This window comes from Mauremys mutica, chromosome 25 (assembly GCF_020497125.1).
Source record: "Mauremys mutica isolate MM-2020 ecotype Southern chromosome 25, ASM2049712v1, whole genome shotgun sequence".
In the NCBI taxonomy this organism is placed as follows: Eukaryota; Metazoa; Chordata; order Testudines; family Geoemydidae; genus Mauremys; species Mauremys mutica.
Window position 1 is genome coordinate 1,822,036 of NC_059096.1, and position 23,875 is coordinate 1,845,910.

Here is a 23,875-nt window from a genome sequence, read left to right on the forward strand (position 1 = left end):
GCGCAAGCAGGGTCAGTGTGTGTTCCCTTTGCCTGGGCTGGGGATGCGGGGAAGAGTCAGGCTGTCAGCTCCAGGCCAGATTCATGTGATACATTTAGCTAGAACCGCAGTGGGAATGGCAGGGTTCTGCTGTGCTCTGCACGCCCGCTGGGCCCCCACACCAGACCTCGCTCCAGAGGCTCTACGAACCCCCCAGTGTTGCTGCCGTACCTGTTGGGGCTCACCTGCGCCGTGCAGCTTGAAACCAGAGTGTGGAAAACCTGGAAACCTGCACAGTGCAAAATGCTCCTTCTTCTCCGCCAGACATCGGGCCAGATCCCCAGGTGGTGTAAACTGACGGTGCGGGGGTGACACTGATTCACATCAGCTGAGGAGCTGGCTGCACTTAAACTGCAGAGTCCAGTGTGCAAAGAGGTCTGATCCTGTGCTGTGCTGGGCACCACCCAGAAGGCTAGCTGGACTCAGTGGGATGCAAGCCAGTTGCAGGGTTAGGCTGGACGGTACTAAACTTCCCAGCTACCACCGGTTCCTACGACAGAGCTGTAATCACCCTCGAGAGCAAATCCTTCCTGGTGCATTCACAGTGCCCAGAGATGGGGTCTGACTGGGAAGGGTGCAGGACTCCTTTTGGAGAGGTGAGATCAGGCTGAGGGGGAGCTGTAAGGAGACGAGACGATGTCCCTTTGGGAGAGGCCAAGCCCCTTAAGTCTTTAGACGAAGGCTAAAGGGATTTGAACAGTTCTTACACCTGGTGAATTTCACCCAGTGCCATTTCAGAAGAAATGAGCGAACTCGAATGCAGCCTGCTTGTTAAAGTATCGAAATCAGAGGGTTTTAAAAAAGAGAGAATAAATTATATAAAATAATATGAAGTTCGACAGAGACTGAATGTCCTTCTGGGATAGAATTGTATCCTGGCAGACAGCTTGTCTGCAGCAAAATCAAAGGTAGCTTTTATGGTTACTGATAGATTTTTCTCATGATCTCCCTCTGGCTTCGGGGATTAATTCCGCAAAGACTCTAATCACTTATGCTGTGCAGCAGAGAGCCGTGGAAAGAATATATTGGCAAACAGAGACAATAATCAGCACTGATACTATTTATTAACTGCACCCAAAAGTATCCCAGTGAAATCAAATGATCGTTCACAGGGGATTTCCTTGTCAGGTAAACCATGGATTTTTTGCTGCCTGACGCTGGATTTCAATGCAGGAAGAAGCAGGGAAGTTGGGATGAGAGATGCTTTCGTTCCTAGGTTGCTGGTTCAAATCCAGCCTGGGTTAGGAGTGACTTAAAGTGATTTGTGCTTGTAGGTGCTTTTGTAAATCCCATCCATTTTTATTTGTGTGGCTAGAAGCCCCAGCTGTGCGCAAGAGACAGTCCTGCCCCCAAGGAGCTTCCAGTCAAACTCGGTAAGACAGACAAAGGCCAGGAAGGGAAACTGAGACGGGGAAGTGACTCGTCCAAGGGCACAGAGCAGGTCTCTGGCAGCGTTGAGAACAGACCCCAGCTCAGTGCCCCTAACCACTCATTGCTATTGGATGGTGGGTCTCCGAGCAGTTCCTGTATCTATGTTGCCCACAGTGGTACATGCCAGGTGAGGTTCTCGGGTCTACTCTGTGCAGGTCAGATTGGCGACCCCACCGGTCCCCTCTGGCCTTAGACTGTATGAATAACGGCAGTTTGACGGCAGGGTTAGCAAAGAGGCTGGGGGCTGAACGGGCTACAGAAACCGTGCTCCTTTCGGATTCTTAGAGTAGTATCCAGCCGCTGCTGTAATCAGCTGTCCTGCCCTGTGTCCGTGGGGAGGGCTGATTTCCAGGGGGTTGTAATGTACTTGGACGCATGGAGCTTGGCGTGTTCCAGGGAAATGTTTTTTCCCTCCCATATGGGCAACAGAGGCACGGAGAGACTATGTGACTTTTCCAGGGTCACACAAGGTCTGTGGCAGAGCAGGGGATTGAAGCCTGATAGCCCAGGACATTGCACTAACCACAGCTCCATCGTCCTCTCTCAGGTGTTCGGGCACATCTGGGAGAGCGAGCAAGGCACATACCATGGGCGTGGATACTCTAAACGTGCACTGAACGGTCGTTCTCGTCTGTTCGCCCTGGCGGTGATCTGAGCTTTTCCAGCATTGGCCTCCCCATATCACAGCATCTGTCTGCCCAAGCAGTGTAGCCAACTTCCATTGCAGGGCGCTGATCCGAGTCCAGCTCCAGCATCTTCTGACCCTCGTTAGCTGCTCTGGTTTGGGCAGCGAAAGGCTTCAGCCGCCTGCTGTTCTGCGCTGGCCTGGGGGTGGCAGCAGCGCTCTACACACCATGACCTGAGGTTCTCTCAGATCCCAGCCCGGATGCAATTGTACAAATGATGCTGATGCTAATGTGATTTGTTGTAAACAGTTCAAAGTACAAAAATGGCTTTCTCCAACGGGGATTTCAGAGCCTGTGTCCCGCCCTGAGCTGAGAGCTGATTGGAGAGACAGGCCACAGCTATGTTTTCCCAGCAAAGCGGTACGCAAAGAATAAAAGAGGCTGGGTCTGATGTTCCCCATTGCCCTGCACGTTGTGCCATCTCTTATCCCCCTGCACGGTGGACGCATGTAAAACACGGCGCTGACACCCGCTCTGCAGTGGTGTGAGTGACGGCACAAGACACACGGGAATGGAGAGTCAGGCCCACTGCGTGTTTTGCACCATGAGCCATCGACGGGTTGGAGGTGCAGTGCCGAGCAGCCCCTTGCAGACAGGTCCCCCACACATGCTGCTCTCGCGTTCCAGACCTAGCGTTCCAGCTGCCTTGAGTTTCCAGCAGGCCCAGAATTTACTCCCTTGCTGTTTTTGGCTCCCAAAACACAGTCCCTTTTGCCAGTGTCCCAAAAAAGTCATGGGATATAAGCAGCCGTTGCAGCCGAGTTCCCAAAGCAGCCGTCCCTTGGGCCCTGTCAGCTCCCATCTTGCTGGAATGCAGCGAGACGGAGCATTCTCGTCAACCGGCCCTTCCACTCAGATGCAAAACGACAGGGAACTTATCCTGTCTCCCTCAGCTTCGGCTATTGGAGAACCCGTCCGAGCGGTTAGCACCTGCAAAGGGGCATCGCTCTTGCTCCTCTCAAAGCTGATGCTAGGTTGGGACAGGTAGACGCAGACACCAAGGGCCAGATGCCCAGCTGGTGCAAATCAGTATAGCAGCTCGTCAATGCTACTCGACACAGCTGCTCTCTCTTGCCCCAGTCGGGGTCTGGACACAGGTATCACAAAGCCCCCAGGTGCTTTGGAATTAGACTCTTCCCCGACCAGGTTTGTCCCAGGCTGTCTCCGCGTGGAGCCAGAGACAGGCCCCACTGTGCTAGCTTGGATTGAACTGGTGCGCTAAAAATAGAAGCATGAGCTGCCCGAGGACGGACCCAGGGTCTCGGGCGGGATCGTGCCCTCCTGCAGCTCCTGCTGCCATGGCTACGCTTCTGGTTCTAGCACCCCGGCTTGACTGGAGGTAGCACAGGCGTGTCTCCAAGCTGGAAGTTTTGCCTTCAACTCTGCACAGACGGGGAGGGCTGGGGCTGTACGACTCTATCTTGGGTCTGAAATCCCCAAATGTCCCGGCAGGGTCGACTCACCAGGTAAGTGAACTGAGTCCCGTGCACAGATCTTCCCGGTGAGCCCCTTCAAATCACGTCCCCTCTGCTCCCCCAAGAGCTGAGGCTGCTGCGGTCTCCTGGGGGAGAATTCCTCCTCGCCCACGCAAAGGTGCTGGAAGGGCCCAGCCTCGCTTCCCAGAGCTCGTGGCATCTCCACTCCCCTTTGATGCAGTTTCCTAACGTGCTCCGTGGAAATCCAGCATGGAACTTACTTGCCCTTGACAAAGGGAAAGCGGTCGGGTTTCTCCAATTAGCTGTCAAAGTGTCTGTCAGGGCTCGTTTGCAGGGCAGCGGAGTTTGAGATGAGTGAAGAAATCCATGTGACAGCTCGTGTCACTGGTGCTCTGCACGAACGGTCGTGGGGCCATTGGATAGTGTGTGTATAAAATGAGCCCCCGTGACGCTCCAGCTACCACACTGGTTCCAGGAGTGGGATGGGGGCTCGTGCCTGCACAAATTCTGTATGTGGAATAACAATCTTCTGTTCTATTGTATTCTTCTCTCGGCACTCAGCGGTGGGATCAGCTGTTTCCAAAGCTCAGCGTGTTGCTGGCAGGCTGGGTGCTGAGCTCTTTTGGAAATTCAGCCACTTGTTTAGCTGCCCAAGGGGAAGATAATCTACCTGCCTGTGAACCTGGGGGCAGACACAGCCCCAAATCCCACTCTGCCCTTGCATGCTGGGCTTCTGACGGTGCCTGCTGAGTTGGTGACGCACCCGAGTTTTGGAGGTGAGAATCCAAAATGCCTCAGCACAGAGGCTGGATTGCTGGGGGAGGCGGGGCTGGTAACGCCTTAGGCAGCCTTGTCACTCCGGATCAGGATGCGGCTTGGAGAGGAAAAATCTTTGTGTGTTTAAGGCACTGGACGGGGACTCAGGAGATCTGGGCTCAACAGCTTGTTCTGCTCCTGGCCTCGGGCAAGTCACTTAATCTCTCAGGGTGAACCCTGGTCTGGGGGTGCCGGGCTTGTGGACTCAGTGTTTGCAATCTGGCGCGAGTGTCCACACAGCATTGGAAACCTGGGGTTATAATAGCTGGATCTGCGTCCGAGGCCCTTCTCCTGGGCTTGTGACCCCAGGCGCCCAAAGGCAGCAGTGACCGTGTCCCTCTTTGGGATTAGGTCACTGTAGCTGTTGCCTGCCAACAAGAGTAATGCCAGTGTGCTGGTTTTAGTCCCTCTATGTACAGCCAGTTAATTGCCTTTAATAGACAGTAGGGGCTTCGTGTGTGCTAACCGGCTGTGGTCAAGCCCAGTGCATTGATTTAAACAAGATGCAGAGGTGCAGGATTACACCCTAACCTACCTGGTAAACGAGGCCTTCCAGGCACCCACGATTTGCCATTCAAACCACGTCCGTAAAAGCTGCAATACATCCTGAGTGGGCCCCAGCTGCCGGGCTGGGGAAATATCGCTGGTGCGGGGGGAGCAGAAGGTCCTGCTGATCGAAAGTTACAGTGATGGACCAGAGTCGATACCATTTACCAGACCCCTCTGGAAGTCCAGGGTTCACATACAGTTGGACCCAGAACCAAACCAGCCCTGGTTTGGGTTTCTCAGAATCCCAACCAGCCCTGAGAAAAGCCTGGGCTGGATAGTCGGGGTGTCAGTGTGAACTTGTACAGAGTTCAGGGGGTGCTGGGCTCGGGTTGGTTTGTCTGTATTAACGAGCCTGCCCCAACTCACGCTAGAGTCAAAGGAGAGCCGCCCATTGGCTTGAGTGGGGGCTGGATCTGTTCCTTCTACCGCCCACTGCAGCCAGGAATCTCAACAGCACTTTGCAGACATTCATGAAGCCACAAATAAACCCCTTCCCTTGGCCTGAAATTCCCATCCTGGGCTCTGCCCTGCGACCTTGGCTCTCTGGCTCAGCCTGGTTCTCCAGGGAGTCAGGTGGGAATGTACAATACTGTGCAGACAGAGCTCTCCCGGATCAGCCCCCTGCACTGAGCTCCTGGGAACTGAGGGGGAAGGGAGCCCGGGCACGTGTGCTGGGACTTGCTGGGCTCTGCCATGTGACAGCCTGGAGCCGCACCCCAGAAAGAGCCAAATGGGGTTTCTCTTGCTCCTGTGCAGGGAGAGAGGCGCAGGAGCCTGACGTGACAGATCCTTGCTGACATTTGGAAACCCATCTTCTGACGCCAGCAGCCCAAGCCCAACTGAGCAAAGACAAAGGCGCAAACGCGGCCGGTGAGGCTTCAGTAGGGAAATGAGCTTCTCTGGCTTCCCTCCGTTCCCACAATACGTTATTGCTCTCCTGCTTTGGGGACTTGTCTGAGACATGTGACAGGAAGCGCAAAGGGGACAGCTGGCCTCGGAGACGTGCTCGCAGCGCTCATTTGCCTGGCCTGGCTGAGCGGCTGTGTGATTCTGATGTCTGCTGACGGGTTCAGTTACAGAGACCAAGGCAAAAAGAACAGCTGGGAACCTAGAGGAATGGGGATGGGGCAGCGGGGTCTCCGAAGGGACTGGGGTCCCTAGACCAAGTGGAGCTGCCACATGATCCTGTTGTAAATTCCTCCTTAAAACGTACCTCTTCCCCGATGGCTACGGATCCTCCCTCGCTCGCTGGCAAGCAGCTCACAGTGGCTTCGGCTCAGCTCTGATCACTTGGTCACCTCGGCCCCCCCACCCTGCCCCTTCCTCCTGCCTGTGAGTGCGCTGGGCCAGGGCCGGTCCTTGCAGCCCGGGAACGGGGAGACCGGCTGTGTCCCCGTGGGCCAGTCACGTAGAGTGTCTGGGCCCGAGACGTGCAGGCATCAAGCTCCTGGTGGGTTCAGTGGGCATTAGGTGCCTAAATACCTTCAAAAATCCATTCCTCTGGGCCTCGGGTCACGTGTGACCTACGGAGATAAGAGCATTTCCCTACCGCCCGGGGGGCACCAGGACAAACACACTAACGATTGTGAGGCTCCAATTCTCCAGTAATTGGGGCCCATTAAGTACCTACAGTAGGTAGGAGCCTGCACAATCCTTGTCTGGTATTCCTAGTGCTACCGCAACCCAGCTAAGAGGAGCAGGTTATTCCGCGCACACTGAACGGGGACATCTCGATTCCCTGCAGCCCCGTCTCTTGGGGAGGGTGGGTGGAGAAAGCAATGGTCATTCTCCCCTGCGGTGGCGGAGCTGCGAATGACCAGGCATCGCTTGCTTTAACCAGATCCCTCGCGTCTTTCAGGGGCCGGTTCGCCGCAAGCTGCTCCTGTGGTTCTGTGTGCAAGTTCCTGGTGGGGCTGGTTTCCAGCAGCACCCCTGCCGTGCGAACGCCCAGCCAGGCCCAGCTCTCTTCAGAAGACGGACAGACATGGGGGGGGGGGAGAAGAGGTGCAGGAAAGTAGTCAAGGAGCCATGTTTTCAAAGGTATTTAGGCATCTAATTCTCCAGAGCGGGGCTTCCGGGAGCGGATGGTGAGAGTGCCCCCTGTATTTTAAGGGGTCATTAATATCCTCCAGGCTTGCCCGATGCAGCACCTTGTGGTAAGCGTCATCGATACTGTTATGGAAACCAGCGTGGAGCGCGAGTCACCAGGGCTCATAGTTTAAGCTGCTATAAACATGGTGAAGGGCAAATCTACAGAATTCTGCTGCTCTGATACATTTGGCTGCTCCATTCAACTGCAAGCAAAGACATCTGAAAATAACCTTCCCGATCAGCTGGAACCGGCCAGAATCTCTGTAGGGGAAACGGATGTTCTCTCACAGGACGTTTTCCTTTCTTTTTCTTGTGTGGGATTTCTTCCTTTCCTGTTATTATGTGCAGTATGGTAACACCTGGTGGCTCTCACTGAGATGAGACCCCGTTGTGTGGGGTGCTGTGCACGCGTGTGCGCGCACACACACACCTTAGCTACACTGCAATCAGAGGTGTGCTTGTGCTCATGTAGGCTTTAACCCATTAACTTCTATTGATTCATGAAAGCAAATTGTTGTTGTTGAGAGGGAGCCTTTCCACAAACTGTTGCAGGAAAACCAAACTGGAATCAAACTCTCTTTGGGGGAGACCCCTCTGCATTTCTGCAAGCCCAACAGACCACTCAAGACCCAGTTAGCTCATGGGCATTATGCTGGACCTCCGCTCAGGGTGAGTTTTGCTCTCTAACGCCCCCGCAGATGCTCCATGAATTCTGCAAACCCCAATAAAAGTCCTATCCTTTATTTCTGATGAATTAATAAATGCCTCGTAATTTGGCTTCCGTTTTATTATTGCAGAGTGATTTTCAGATATACCAAAATAGACATTGATTAGCTATTGACGTGTGCTGGGAGGTTCTTCCTGTACAGCAGGTTGCACGGGAGATTGGCCCCTCTTTCTCTCTGCATATGGATTTCAGCTTAATCATTTCATTGGCTTTTTCGGTACATAAAGTGTCTTTGGCTTTTAAATGTGCTGGCCAAGGAAGATGCAGTGAAGTTACCAGCTGCCACTTACCGCCAGCGTAGTTTGGTCTGGCTGGATAGGGCATGATGGGGGAGATGCTAGCAGGTGCTGTGCACAGGAGACCGCCTGAAAACTCCCATGCAGTGTGATCGAATCCTGCCTCTTGCAAAGCTCCATCCATGTGAGGTGTTCCACCAAGCACCCCAGAGCGGGCTCTAAGGAGAAAGGAGCCAGTCCAGCATGCCACAGCTCCCTAGAGACCTGAGCTAACCCTGTGCAGACAATTTATGCTCCTGGCAGGATGATCCCACAGTGGCGCTATCTGGCCATGCCTGCTGTCAGTGCTGTGGCCATTGATGATGATCAAAAACGTTGCAAACAGTGAAAGAAGCGAGAGGAAGGAGGTTTGGGGGTGAAGGCATTGGCCTGTGAGGCCGGCGGAGCTGGGCTCAGTTCCTGGTGCAGCCACGACTTCCCCCTGGTGAGTCCTTTCACCTGTCTGCGTCTCCCTTCCCCATCTGTAAAATGGGGCTAAAAGAGTGCTGTGATATGGGACGCTGAGAAATAGCAGGAAAAGCTCTTCCTAACTTGGTTACAGACCTGAAGGTGACACGAAAGGTGACAAGCAACTGTTAATACCGAGATGGGAAAAAATACAGCTCTGCAAATGCAGGAGGGACACAGACATTTTAAGGGCTGATTGTTGTCAGAGACAGTTCAGTGCATGTAAATATGGAATCGTGGCATTTCTGCCAAGTCTTTTGCTACCTCCGTCTTCATGCAGAATTCCCTAAAATATGAGGAATAAAGGGGAAAGTCACTGGAGTCATTCATGCCTGAGGAGGGAGCAAAGGCTAATCCCTTAGCACTGGGGTGCATTTGAAAGGAACAGAATAAAAACAACAGGTCTGCAGGTGAGCCACCCGTCAGTGACAGCAGAGGGAAAGAGACAACTGGTGTCATTCAGATCTTCCCAGGCTGAGGGAACACTCAAAAGCCCAGCAAGCTGACACAGGTCTGAGAGCTCCCAGAAGCGTCTGATCTCACTTCAGCAACACTCAGTGTTTGTATCGCTGCTTCTGATTCCCGAGAGGAGGAGATCGCTCACGAACCCCCCATGAAGTCTCTTAAATCTCATCTGAGAGTTAGGGATGTTCCACCTGGAGAATGTGAGGAGGCGGGGTTGGGCGCAGGGTTTGTGGTGGAGAACACCACAGGAGTTGTTAGGTGGAGGCCAGCGTGGGATTGCAACGAGTGCGCGTTACGGGCTTGTGGCTTCCATTCTCAGCCCTGCGGCTGATTCGCTCTGTGACCCTGAACCAGCCGAAGTCACGGTGCCTCTGTCTTGCCTGTCAAGTGGCTCGGATCATTTCCTACCTTGCAGAGGTGTGGGGAGTCCCACCTACAGATTGCAAAGTGCTTGGAGATTCCTGGGGGAAGTGGGCTCTGCCTGGTCCTCGCAGCAAGGTCTTGTCACTGGTTTGGAAGAACAGATGGTTTTAGGTGAAGAAGACAGCACCTGCTCCAATGCAAATTGCTTAAATCTTGACGTGTCAGATACTGCAGTGAAAGGAGCTATATAGGTACCTGTGTATTCATAGCTGCATCTTCAGAAAATAGAGAGAAGTTTTCTATTAGACTGTGCCTAGATCCTGGGCTGCAGACCCTGCTGTGATGGGGACCTTCAGAAATGTGCAGAGCAAATAACCTAATAATAAAATAGGTACACTCCATCAGTATTGACATTTGCTCAGGGCCCTATCAAGATTTATGGACTCGAGAGAGAACTATTGATCCCGGAGAAGCAGAGGCTGCTCTGTGCTTTGTTAATGTACATGACATACCAAAAAGTCATGAATTTTTCCCAATACCTGGGAATCCATTCTAGACTGTTGCTAAGGTTGCAGGGAAGAGTTCAACTGGCGAATGCACCCGCCTGCTCCCTAAATGTACCACGCCCTCAGGACAGAAGGGGTCTGTCTACAGGAAGATAAATGGTCAAGACTCAATCAAGGTGAGTTAACTTTAACCTAAACCCAAATTTTTCATAGTCTAGATGCAAGGAAACTTCTCGTGTTTTGGTTTTGCTGGTTGAGGTGGAGAGCGTTACCTGTGTCTACACTAGGAGAAAGGTCAGGGTTAGCTAACCTCAGCCATTCTTCCTAGTCTAAATATCCCCAGTGGGGGCAAGTCATTGTGGTGGAAATCTCCATTTGTACCCTCCTGAGCCTGCTGGTCTCCAGCTTTGTATCTTGTCCTTAACCCCCGTGCACCATGCTGCGTTTTAGTCCCTGCCCCAAAGAGCTTATCGTCGAAACAGACCAGCCAAACAAAGGGCAGGCGGACGTGCTGTCCTCTTTCCGACGGGTTTCCGGCGGTGCCCTTCAGAGGGGAGGAAGGCAAGCTTTAGTAGCAACCAAAACACAAACTGGGGCGAGTGACTCGGAGAAGCACGAGCGGAGGCTTGTGGGTAGTGTGAAGCTGTCACTGTGATTTAGGCCTGGCTAGTTAAACTGTCTCATGCGCACAGACAGCCAGTCGTAAGCAATATACAGTTTCCGTATGAAGGGATGATCTGTCCTAGTCATGCTTTCTGTTGCTTTTCCCAGGGTGATCTCTCCTCTCGTGACATGACGCTATCGCAGCTGAGGGGAGAAAAGTGGGTTCCGTCGGCTGGGGCGCTCACGCCGACGCAGTGCGCGGGAGCCTGGTGTCCTGTCGCCCCGTAGCTGGGGCTTGCAAGGAGGAAATGTTTAGCTGGAGGTTTCCTGTCTCAGGTGGCCCATGAGTGTAGCATCTGAGCCTCACAATCGTTACTGCCCTTCTCCCCGCAGCCCCCAGGAGAGCAAGCAGTGCAGCTTCCCGGCGCTGCGCCAGGGACTGGGCAGAGTAGGAACTTGACTTTGTGTCTCCAAGTCTCAAGCTAGTGCCCTTCCCCCGCCTTCCCTCTCCTGACACCCAGCTGTTGCAATGACTATTGTTAATGGGGGTTTTAAACTAATGAGGGCAGGGAATATCCTCCTGGGTCTTTGCCCATGCCTGGCACAGCGGGCCCCGGTCCTGCCACGTCAGCAGCCATAATCAGCCTGTATAAAGAGCCTTGCAACCTCAAATACTGGCAGTACCCTTGGGAAATAATGCGCCCATTTTACAGATAAGGGGAGTCAACCTACACAGGGGATGTGACTTGCATAGGTTCACGGAGCAAGTGAGCATTAGCTAAACTGAAATAAGCCTGGTTTAAACTGAATTAGGTGTGTCCCTGTGACCTTTTGAACAGGTCCAGTGAAACCAGTTTAAAATCATATTCTTGAGGCCTTGTCTACACAGAGATTTGCACTTGGGTAATGAAAGAGGGGAGTTGAAACTGATTTGGTTAAATCAGGACAAGCCCCTGTTTAGATGGGCACTCTTATTTCAGTTTGAGTTTGGCTTATTGTGGTTTAAGATAAACTGAAATAAAAACGTCCACATGTGAGGTCCTGCCGCGCTCAAGCAGTCGTGGTGTTGTCAGCGTCTGCACTGGTGCCTTGTGACTGGGCTGGGTGCCCCGTATCGTGCCGCTGCCTGCCAGGGATTTGTCCCCGTTGGGTTATCATGGTGCTTTGGAATAGCCACGGCTCCCACGCTGAGTGTACGGCTGCACCTTTGGGGCTTTGTCTTTCGAGGCGGGTGACAGCTGCTGGCTGTTTCCAGGGAGAGACGCAGCTGGGATGTGATGGGTAGCGCTGCTTTGCTCTCGTGACCATCCTCCCCGGAGTGCAGAGGGGCAGGGGGGTTCTCCCCAGTGGGCCCCGCTGGCTCCTTGTTCTGTGTGCGTAGGAAGTGGCAGGGCAGCGTGTGCCCTGTTGACTCACCCTGTGAAATGCAAGGAGGAGGCTCTCATTGGGCAGAGCAGAGATGAGGAAGTGAGAGCGTTTCATTGTGTTGGGTTGGTTTCTCTGCAGCTAGAGAATGGCCCCAGCGCCATGGTCCCCCTCAGCAATCTGCTGCCTGCGTCGAACTCAGCCAGCGCCGCTCCCAGATACAGCCCAGCGGAAGGTTAACGACGGTGCCTCCTGGCCTGCCCGGCCTGTGTCCTCCTCCCCGCACCTGGCAGGTCTCCCGCACATCCAGGAGGCCGCGGAGCACTGCACAGTCACAACCAATACGATCGACTTTGGTTCAAGGGCTTTTAGATTGGGGTGATTCATAACAAAGCCCCTGGGTGACCCCTCCTCCGTCATGGGAGTGGAGTTCAGAAATGTATTTTCTGTTGTAACCTGGGGTATAGGAAATGGTGAGACACACAGGTATGTGTCATGTGCAGAATACCATGACAGAGACCGTTGGTTTTCATGTGCATTTGGACATGGGGTGGGGGAGGCAGTCGTGTTTCATGTGCAGTATAACATGGCAGAGACAGTCACCTTCAATAGCCTTTTAACAGACTCGACTGGCTCATCAGACCCCTCAGTCTTTGACTTGTCTCCTGATTCTCATGGACGCACCGAAGCTGAGACCAGAGGCTTCCTTCTCCCTCACTGAGCTGCACTGGATTCCTTGGCACCTGGAAAGAACGCTCCCGAGTTCCTCTTCTCCCCATCAGCTGGTCTGTCATTGTGACCTTCAGCCCCATCTTTTTATTTAAAATGTGTCTGCTGACTTCTCTGCCTCAGCTGCTTCCTGGCGTTATCACCTCCTGGGTGTAAAAATGCTCTCTCGTAACCAATCCAGCGTGAGCACTCTGGGCCAGAAATGCTGCTGGGTTTGATTTCTGTGATACAGTCATCCACGTAAGAGGATTGCAGTTCTTCCATATTCTCTCCTTCTGACCACCCTGGGAAAACTGTCTTTTGGATCCTGATTTGGGTCCGTAGCACCCATCAGCATTTGGGCAGGAGGAGGGGGCGAGCAGGTGTCCCTTCCATTCATCCCCCCCCTTCCAGTCCCATGCCAGCAGAGTGCACGGATTGGTTATTCAAGGCCTCATGCTGGGATCGCTTTTCGTGGAGGACCATGTGCATGGTCCAGCCATGACCCTTGGATCCTTGCACCTGCATTCGTGGCTCTGGCATTTTTGCTGGCCTGGGAGGTTTCAAGATTTGCTCTTATCCATGTTTAAGCTGCAGTTTATACGCAGTGGCCATAGTTACACTGCAGTTGTGCTGTTAATAACAAATTGCTGCTCATCCGTGTAACTGGAAACATGATGTATTGACTTGTATCTCTTCAGCGTCGTACCTTATCCAGGTTCATTGTGGCTACTCTCAGGCATGCCGGTAGCTTTCTCCTGTAAGGAATCGGTAGCATTTAGAGGTTATCAGAGCAGAATTGCTGGGTAATTACACTCTAATTAATCACTGTATTATCAAATGTAGCCTCACGTTGTTTTCCTCTTTCTCCCTATGATTTCTGTGATTGCACGCCCACACTGTGGTTCTGCTGCGGGGTTTGTGCAGCACCGGACACACCCAGACAGGGGAGGGACAGCCCCGTTGCCTCAGGACCTTTACCGTATTTATCCTCAACACCCCCCTGTGAGGTAGGGCGGATGACCCGTGCCTGGCCATAGTGGCGGGGCAGAGTGAGGGCAGCCGACTTCAGCAGTGTTACTGAGCATGCTCAGTCTGTGTGAGCATGCTCGGTACAAGCCAAGCAACAGATTGGGGTAGGGGGGCATGTGACCCCCACATGCTCCCTCCACACGTCACCTCTTTATTATCCCCATTGTACAGTCTGGGAAACTGAGGCACAGAGGGTAAATGACTTGCCCAGCGTCACACATGCTGTCCGTGGTGGAGCCGGGAATTGAACTCGGGTGTGCCGGGTTCCAGGCTGGTGCCCGAACAACTGGACTGTCCTTTCTATCATCTCTAGACCCCTCTGGACAGCTCCAATATTGTCCTCTCCTGAGCTGGTGGGGGGCCAGGTTCTGATCTCACTTGCACTGGTGTCTGTTGAATTCACAGCTCGGTGACCTGGTTCAGAGAGTGGACACTGAAGTCCCGCAGTATGTTAGCTCTGCATGCACTAAATTCCCCTCCTGCACGCCCAGGGTTAAGCAGGGGGTGTCAGGGTGGGGAAATGGGATTAAACGGCTCCGGGAGTGAACGAGCCGCGTCACTCGGGACCGTGTGTGATGGCGACACCACAGAACCAGACCCCCGAGGAGAGGAGAGCTGCTGAACGCTGCTGCGCTTCCCCCGCCCGCTCTTCGCGCACTCGACAACAGGCAGCCAGGCGCAGATGGGTTAGCAGCTGTGCACACAGCTGTATGCTGATGCCATGTAGGTGCATCCGCTTGCATTTGCTTAAATCAGCCGGCAGCCTAATTTCTTTTGGGGGGATGCGGAGGGGGCAGAGCGATTGACACAGAGAGCCTCATGCTTGTCCATTTGTATTTCATGCCCCCGTGGGAGGGCCCCTAAGAGACATCCAGGTGCATCGGCGCCTGCTGCCCTCGGGTACGTGAGTACGAGAGCCAAGCCGCCAGCGCTGGATCTGCCCGTAGGAGAGGAAGATGATACCAGCGTGACAGAGACCCCTGCCAGCTCCCAGTCCCAGCCTGGGCCAAGTCCTGTCTGGACTCAAGGGGGCATCTGCTTCAGGCCATGAATTCGCAGGCTGGCAACAAGGTTCTTGCAGGGAAAGGTGGCAGCCACATACGCCCTTCCCCCGGACCTGCTGGGGCCTGTGACATAATGGCCTTTAGGGGCAACCTATTTACAGATCGATATCGAGCCCAGCAGCCACAGGTCCGGCTGGTGATGCTCAGGATCCCTCTGAGTGGAGGCTGCCTGGACTAGGGTGAAGCTTTGAGTCTCCACTGGCCACGTTGCCATATTAATGACGAGCCCAGCCACCATCTGCTCCATTTCAACCCCATTAAGCACGGCCCCTCGTGCTCTGCAGAATCTGCCAAGGCAGAATGTAGGGCACCGTGGGTTAGAAGTTAGCTTTCTGCAGCTGCTCCTCTTCCAAGTGAGAATCGAAACCAGGACGTGAGTGCCGCTGAGCTCCTGAGTGGCCTCTTCACATGGTCGGGGAATGTTAATTAAATTGGCGATGAGTCTGCTGTGCATCTGGCTTGTCCCATCCTGGGCACACAAGGGCTTTGTTCTCTCCAGAACAGCGTAGGTAGCCATATTGGGTGGCCTGCCTGCTGCAATCTCCTCCTTGAGGGGACTTTTCTAGCCGCCTAGGTGTCCTAGCCGAGATCAGGCCCCATTGTGCCAGGCGCTGTCTGTACACATAGCGATGGTTTGTCCCTGCCTCAGAAAGCCAACAGTTTAAATGGGCAGGGGGTGCGAGGGGATGGGACTCACCCAGGTCCCTCCCAAGGCCAGTGGAAGAGCTGGGATTAGACCCAAGCTGCTCTGCCCACTAGACCTGCTGCCTTCCTCCTTTCCTGGCTCTTGTGAACGAGTGAAAGTCCCCCAACCTTTCCAGTAGTCAGAACTGCAGCCACCTCCTCTCGGTCTTCTCCTTCGCTTCTCCCTCCCTCCCTCTCTCTAGGTTTTTCTGCCACGCCCCTGGCCATAATATCTGAGTCCCCTACAAACCGATCTTCCCGGCGGTCGCCCAAAGAGCCAGCGTCTTCCCTGCCTCCACGCCCAGACAAGCAAGACAGTGATGTTTTTCACCCTGCCTCATTCCTTCCCTCTTGGCCTTCTCCTCGGGAGCCTCTCTGCCTCCATCAACACTTAGATACTCAGCTCTTTGGGGTGGGGTCTTTTTGTTCTATTTGTGCAGCACCGAGCACGGTGGGGTCCTGGTCCGTGACTGGAGCTGCCAGCTTCCACCGTAATCCCGATCGTAATCGCCTGCCTCCCTTACCTGGGCCCCTTCCTTTCTTCCTCCCTTTGTGAGCAAGTTCACACCGGCTCAATGCAGGCTGCCCCCCGTTCCCAGGAGCGCTGGAATTGCCAGTCCTGATCAGCCACCATCCATGTAGCCCGTTGAGCTTCGCAGGAAGGTGCAAGAAACCCCTGCAGAGGTGCTGTTCCTCTGGCCGAGGAACCGGTCTGTGTCGGTGCTTTACTCAGGGGATTCGCCGCTTTGGGAATGGGCTGCATCCGGCCCCGCAGCCACAACCCCTGAGCCGGTGTGGCCCTTCTCCAAAACACTGTTGCAAGGGACGCCAGCAGCCCAGGTTCCGATTCAGTAGGACGCTAAGTGCGACTGACTTCCCTTATGGGATCCTTTCCAGCCCTGGTGTCCAGGGCTTTTGGTGGAATGTTTCCCGCTCCCCTCCCATTCAGCCTTCGCTCTGGGCTTTGTGGCTGGCAGACGCTGTCCTGATGCTGCTCGTTAAGGGGGAGCTGCTGCCTCCCAAAGGGTGACCGATGGGTGCCTGCAATGCATTGTGTGGCCTGTGGCCTGCACCACGCCTCTCGACTTCGCTTCCATCCGGGCATGGGCTCTTCTGCTGACCCGCGGCGTGAAGCTGCGCAATAGGCTGTGTCAAAGAGGGGACGCGAGCGGCGTGGCAGGAACACGGGCGGCAGCTGCAGCTATGAATTCTAGGGACGACTTGCCCTGGGAATCACCACAGAGGGCAGCCGCTCTCCCCACGGGGCAGGGCAAAGGGGAGACTGGCTCTGTACTCGCTTTCGGTGGCCCCGGTTTCAAGGCCGTGTCGGTCATTTTGTCACTGACCAGCCACTCATGCTGCACAAAAGACCCTGTCTTCTCTCTGTGCAACTCCACCATTTCTCTTCACGCTCCTCAGGGGAGCTGCGGAGCCCCAGGATGACACAGCCCAGCCACAGCTTTGCCTTGGCTCCTGCCTCCTCCCTGCAGTGTATCTGTCCTCCTGGCCACCCAGCCTCTTTGCTTCCCGTGGTGTGGAGGAATGAAAGTTTAGCAAGACCCTTCATGAGAAGGAGAAACCTACCCCAGCTGTTGCCTTGGCCCTACTAACCAGCAGGCCTAGGAGGGCTCTGGAGAACTCTGTTGGGCAAAGCTGTCCTGGCACCCTCCAGGCATTGACCCAAAGCGGATCCTGCTGGGAGAACCAGCCCCCCAGCCCTGGTGTTACCCCTGGCTAATTAAACAGAAAGGAGTTATCACCCAGCCGGTTACCATGCCAACCCCCTCACTCAAGCAGATACTGGCCAATGTGTGGGATTTGAATAACTGACCCTTGAAATCTGTTAAGGGCCCATGTGATAATAATGACTGCTAATTACACGCACTTAGCAGTAATTTATCTTCACCGTGGTTATGCATGCGGCATTCCACTGCAAAAGTGACTCTTCAAGGAGGAGGGGTTTTATTTTGAAGGAGGATGTGTGTGTCTGGGTGTGAGAGAGACCTTTGTGGGGGATTTTATTAACGATAATGTCCAGCTGTTATAAGGAACTGGAGTGAGACATGCGGTATATCCGGGGTAACTGCACAAAGCCATGGTGACCTGCTCCAGAAGCCGAGAGACTTGAAACCTCTAGGACACCTCTACTCCGATATAACGCGACCTGATCGAACACGAATTCGGATATAACGCAGTAAAGCAGCGCTCCGGGGGGCGGGGCTGCAGACTCCGGCGGATCAAAGCAAGTTCGATATAACACGGTTTCACCTATAATGCAGTAAGAGTTTTTGGCTCCCAAGGACAGCGCTATATCGGGGTAGAGGTGCACGTGTTTCATTCCATATTGCATGGGAACCTCATTTATTTTGATCAGCAAGGCACCCGGCCCTGCCCGGAGGTTGTGTATTAGCAAAACGTGGTCACAATGCAAATGACAACACAGGGTTCGAGGCAGCTGGAGGGTCGGACCCCTTGATCTTTTAAAAAAAGGAATCCAAAGCTTGCGATTGCCTGGTGTGGCCCCTGGCGCAGCAGCGGCTGGGTGGGGTCGAGGGGTGTAGCTATGAAGCAAACGAGCGAGCGCCTCTCGTCAAACACTTTGCAAGACGGGAGCTTCCTGAGCGGAGGCTTCGCAGGGGGATTTTGCCACAAACCAGAGCCGTGCCCTGCTAGCCTAGCCATAAATACCTGGGGGGGTGACCCAGGCTCACGCGCCGGGGAGGAACTGCTGAACGTCTTCCATGTGTCACAGCCGCCTAGCTCTTGACTAGATGATAGAGTTGCCTTAGGCAGTGGCGGTGCGTCCCACCTCTCTGTGGATTGTGCACCGTGCACACTCAGACACGGCAGAGATGACAGTTGTAACAGGGTGCGTGGAGGGCTGAGCGGCCTAGTGCTTGGCGCACCTGACTGCCAGCCCCTTGCCTCCCTGGCAGAGGGGCCTGGTCCGTAAGGAGGTGAGGGTGTGGCAGGGGGGATCTGGGTGGATGGGTGGGCAAACAGCCCCCCTGAAGGGCCTGACTCGCCTCTCGCATAGGCCACCTCAACACCAGTTTAACGCCATTCGCTCCCCTGGAGCTGGCCCCTGGGTAAAGCTGAGCATTCAGACCTAGATGCTGAGGCAGAGCCGGGCTGGAAGGGGAGCCCGGGGCACCCCATGAAAAGAGAGGGAAGAAAAGCTCTAGGCAGCCCCACTTGCTGCTGCCGGGGAGAGGGCCCTGGGCTCCTGCCTGGGGCTAGATCAACGGGGCTGAGAGGGATGGACACAGTGCAGCCAGAGGAGCTCCAGACCCAGCATCTACCTTTCCCCCTGCTCCAAGGAGATGGAGCCTGGCACGCTGGGAGCTGTGGTCTCCGCGGGCGCCCCTTGCATGAAAGAGAGTGGTAGCCGCAGCCTGCGGCATTTCATAGTCTCGCCGTAGAAGGAGTCGATGCTCCTAGGAAGTGGAAGGGGGAGAGAAAGTAAATCAGTTTTGCAGGTGTCAGGTCAGTGCAGCAGCTCTCAGATGGGCTGACGCGTATGGTGGAACCGGAGGGAGCTCAGAGCAGAGCAATGGGACAGGGCAAAGGCCGGGACAAACTATCCTATGAAGAGAGATTGAAAAACTTGGGATTGAAAGGAGACGTCTAAAAGGGGCCATGATAAAAGTATATAAAGTAATAATTGGTCTAGAATAGGGAGATCGGGAATTTCTGTGCTCCCTGTCTCATACCACGAGAACATTCCATTAAATTGAAAGGGGGGAACTCTAGACTGATGAAAGGACAGACTTTCTCACACAGTGTGGAGTTAGACTGTGGAACTTACTGCCACAAGAAGCCATTGAGGCCGAGAATTTAACAAGATTCCAAAAGGGAATTATTGTTTATAGCTAGGGTGACCAGATGTCCTGATTTTATAGGGGCAGGCCTTATTTTTGGGGCTTTTTCTTATATAGGCACCTATTACCCCCACCCCCGTCCCGATTTTTCACACTTGCTGTCTGATCACCCTATATATAGGCATAGAAAGATTGTCCAGAGTTGTCATAGTAAATGACAATAAAATATTAAACCTCATGCCCCAAGGCTTAAGCCAATCTCTAATTTTAGAGACCAGGGTGAGATCTCTGTGGAGGGCAGATTATCCCGTATCAGCGACTGCAGGCTTCTGACACCTTCCTCGGAAGCATCAGGCTGGAAATAAGGCATACATTTTTAATGGTGGGAGTAATTAACCATGGGGACAATTTACTAAGGGTCATGGTGGATTCTCTGTCACTGACCAGTTTTAACTCAAGATGGGGTGTTTTTTCTAAAAGCTCTGCTCTAGGAATTATTTGGGGGAAATTCTGTGGCCCGGGTTACACAGGGTCAGACTAGATGATCACAATGGTCCCGTTTGGCCTTGGAATCTGGCTGTCAGAGATGGGCTCTGGAGCAGAGAGACATTGGGTCTGATCCCCTCTGGCAGTTCCTGTTTTTATGAATCCTCGAGGCAGTAAGTCACCACAGCATCTCGGAGGCTCAGGATTGAAAAGAAAGCATCAGGTTCTCTACCCAGCACACAGATACCTTGTGCTCGGTGTTGTGTGAAGGGTTTTATCATGCACTTAGGCACATCGCTATTTTCAAATTGGGCTCAATTGGTTCTTGGACTCAGAACCGGAGGAACTGGACGAGATGCTCTGGCTTGTGATACGCAGGAGCCCGGGGTGGATGATCTGATGGGTCCTTCTGGCCTTAAAATGGATGGAACTGCAAGAAGAGATGTTCTCTGTGTATAAAAGGGGCCTTTGCCACCTTGCTCTGAATTCCTCCTCTCTGGTCCCCTGGCTCCTTGCGGCTAATAGTGCAGTAATCAGCTGCCCAAGGGGGCGATTTACCTCATTTCTCCCAGTCCTGCCACCAGATGAGGGACCTGCCACTTGTTCCAATTCTGCTAAGCCACGAGCTTTCCATGGGTGGCAGCTGGGGCGCGTAGAACATGATTCTGAGTTCATTGAATCACAGAATCTCAGGGGTGGAAGGGACCTCAGGAGGTGTTAGTCCAACCCCCTGCTCACAGCAGGACTAATTCCCAACTAAATGATCCCGGCCAGGACTTTGTCAAGCCTGACCATAAAAACCTCTAAGGAAGGAGAGTCCACCACCTCCCTAGGGAACCCATTCCAGTGCTTCACCACCCTCCTAGTGAAATAGTGTTTCCTAATATCCAACCTAAACCTTCCCCAGTGCAACTTGAGACCATTACTTCTTGTTCTGTCATCTGGTACCACTGAGAACAGTCTAGATCCATCCTCTTTGGAACCCCCTTCAGGTAGTTGAAAGCAGCTATCAAATCCCCCCTCATTCTTCTCTCCTGCAGGCTAAACAATCCCAGTTCCCTCAGCCTCTCCTCATAAGTCATGTGCTCCAGCCCCCTCATCATTTTTGTTGCCCTCATTTGGAACCGGAAGTATGGAATCACGCAGCAGCAGAGACCAAAAAAAAGCAAGTACAATACAGTACTGTGTTAAACGTAAAGTACTAAAAAAAAGGGAAAGCAGAGTTTTTCTTCTGTATAATAAAGTTTTAAAGCTGCATTAAGTCAATGTTCAGCTGTAAACTTGAAAGAACGACCAGAACATTTTGTTCAGAGTTACAGACAACCTCCATTCCCGAGGGGTTCATAACATTGAGGTTCTACGGTATGTGATTTTCTTTTTTGAGGTTTTCTAATTTGATGTGAAATTCCCATCCCTTCTTCTCATAATTTGTGAAATATTTTATGATGTCAGTTTCTTCATTCCATTCGCCAAGCCTCTTCTAATGCCCTGGCCACCTTCTTTACACTTCTCCTTTGAAGGATTTTCTTTCCGCAAGGATCTGATTAAACAATCGCAGATGACGCAGGCCAGATTAATTGGGGCCAATTCCGTGGTGCTGCAAAGATGTACACTGACGGGATCTGGCCTCCCCCCAGAGCTTGTCTTAAAGTGGTCCCTGGAGTGGACTAGTTGCTGATTTTCACTCAGTGCGCCGGTGGATCTCAGTAAGAGCCGCAGGCACTCGGCGCTTCGGAAGGCCGGGTGCTATATGCCATTGAGAGAGAAGACTCCCTCCTGGAAATGGAAATTGTTTGTCCAGGACCCTAGTCCTGGCAGACTTCTTGCAAGCGTCTTGCCTCTTATACTCACACAGAGGAGCTCATTCATAGCAGAGGAATGTTTGAGCAGGATAATATGTTGAGCAGCCTCCGTCTTTCAGCAACCTGCCACACATCCTGTAACCTCTCGGGTGCATTACTAGAGGAGGCTGAGGGGCATCTCTCTGATACCCAGGAGATGAATGCCTCTATTTAAATTCCCAAGCCTCAAGGACATAACTCTCCTGCTTGACGTTACTAGTCGATATTTTAAACCCAAGTAGAAATGATGGGAATTTTGTTATTAAATCTCTGAGAAGATGAGTTTTTTAAAATGAGGGATAAAAGAGTTTTCCTCCCCCCCCCCCCAAAAAAAATCACAGAAAAAGGCTGTTTTAACTGCTTTCCTGACCAAAAAAGAACGGGAAAAGTTCTTAATTTTTTAGTAGATTCTTTCATTGCTTAAGGCTGAGACGTCTCATAAGAATCCCAGTTAATGGGGTGGAGGGAGGCGTATTGTTCTCCACACCTAGAATAGGTAAGATTCCAAGAATAATAAGTCTCAAAAGGGAGCCCTGAGCGTTCTTGGAAAACCAGCGTAAATAACCAGCAATGGCATGACCAGACCATCCCTTCATGGAGAAAATTGAGGCTAAACGTCACCTTCCCAGCAGAACATTCTCCCATCTGGTACCTGGCATCATGTCAAAACTCAGCATTAAACAAAAGACCTTTCTTTGGCCTAAGACTGTTGCCAGCGATAGTCCAGCTCTTCACTTCACAACTAAACCCACCATTAACTTTCCTCGTGCAATTTGCTTCTCGCAGCTGAGAATCCCCTTTTCAACCAACGTAAATCCAGTAAGGAATTCTGCCTTTACTGTGAAAAAGGAATGTCCCCCATTTCCCTCTCAGTTCATAACTTTAATTCTTAATTCATAAATGTAATTAATCTAACATCAATATAGTGCCTTTCACCCTCATTCACTTTTCACTGGGGTTACCGCGGCCACCTCTGGGGTGAAACATGACAAGTGTTTCACCACTCACAGCAGGGCCTGATCCAATGCCCACTGAAGTCCATGCAAGTCTCTATTGATTTCAGTGGGATTTGGATCCAGCGTCCATTTACCAGAGGAAGAGACGCTGCTCTTAAACCTGCAGGGAGAATTTAGGGAGGCAGAATGTAATGAGACAGTCTGGACAGCAGCCCTAGCGCCTAGTGAACCTCTCAGACTGCAAACCCTAGGGGGGGAGGGTTATCTGTCTTCTGTGTATGGAGCCCAGTGGGATGCAACCCCTGTTTGAGGCACTGCTGTAATATAAATAATTCTGTTACTAACTCTAATAATAACCAGAACATGAACAGCCATGAGTGGTCTGGTGGTGCGGAGCACTGATCTACTCTAGGGGGAAAGGACTTGGTCATAGGACACTTATTGAAGCATTCAGCAACTCAAAGCCCCATCAATCTACAAACCCTGGGAGGTGCCTGAGGGAGAAAGGGGAGTTGGCAGGGCCTCTGGGAATCCAGGGAGCTTGGTCCTTCATCTAATGTGTGGGAAACCCCCAGAGGGGGGGTAACCCAACCCTTAATACATGTTATCTGCAAAACGCTTGGTCTACACTCCAGCAGGAAAGGTCACCGTCTGGCTTCCTGGCCTTTCAGTGATCAAAGACTGTAGCATTTTCTTCCACGCCTGAGTCGTTCTGCTTATGACTGAGCTTCCAATTACAGAGGCAAAGAGGAAAAACTATACACGTCTTTCAGGTTTATTAATTTGGATGCTATCTAACATCTTTCGCTCCCCAATTATACCCTAATTCTTCAAATAACAAAATCCGCCTGGAGGGGGACTAGTGAACCTGAGTAAGTTGTGGGCTGGATATCCCACCCCCCCTTCTTTGCTCCTGCATTTGCAAGTTCTTTGCAGAATCCGAGGGTTGCGGTTAACGTTTGCCAGATTTCCTCCCTGAAGGTGCATCTGAAAATTAAGAATTCAGGGTAGAATCCTGGCCCCACTGAGGTCAATTTCAAAACTCTCCTTGACTTCAGTAGGGCCAGAATCTCACCCCAGATTCTTGAGCCTCTCATGCTTGTCCTTATAGCGCTGCTGTCATTGGGACTGCTCCTGAAACGAGGAGCACCCCTGGGAGCAGGGTCCCTGCAGGTCTCTAACCGGCCCTGTTGTGTGCTTGTGTGGCAGTGCATGGCCAAGGGAGCCTACCAGGGCATAGCAAAGGGCATGTGCTCCACGTGTTTATCCGCATGAGGATGTGTGTGCAGCACTCTGCTGAGCGGGGCCATGCTGCACGCGCAGGCTGCTCACCACCACGGTGCAGGCGAGGAGAGCCCCACTCTGCAGCATGCTCCGTACAGCGGGTGCCGTTACAACGTGCTGGTAATGTATTCCCGGCACTTAGCCTGGGGATGTGTTATCCGCTGTGGTGGTACGTCTCC

General features: G+C 52.9%; 1 protein-coding gene across 9 annotated transcripts in view; it reads left to right on the forward strand.

Annotated features, from left to right (window-relative positions):
- ZNF385C (zinc finger protein 385C) overlaps nt 1-23,875 on the forward strand; it is a 181,023-nt gene that overhangs the window by 73,090 nt on the left and 84,058 nt on the right. Inside the window, exon 1 of one of the 9 annotated variants that reach the window (XM_044999513.1) lies at nt 3,605-3,622. The exons of the other annotated variants lie outside the window; for them this stretch is intronic. The gene's annotated coding sequence lies outside the window, so the exon portion shown is untranslated. Of the gene's footprint in view, nt 1-3,604; nt 3,623-23,875 lie in introns of those variants that run through there. 9 annotated transcript variants of the gene reach the window in all.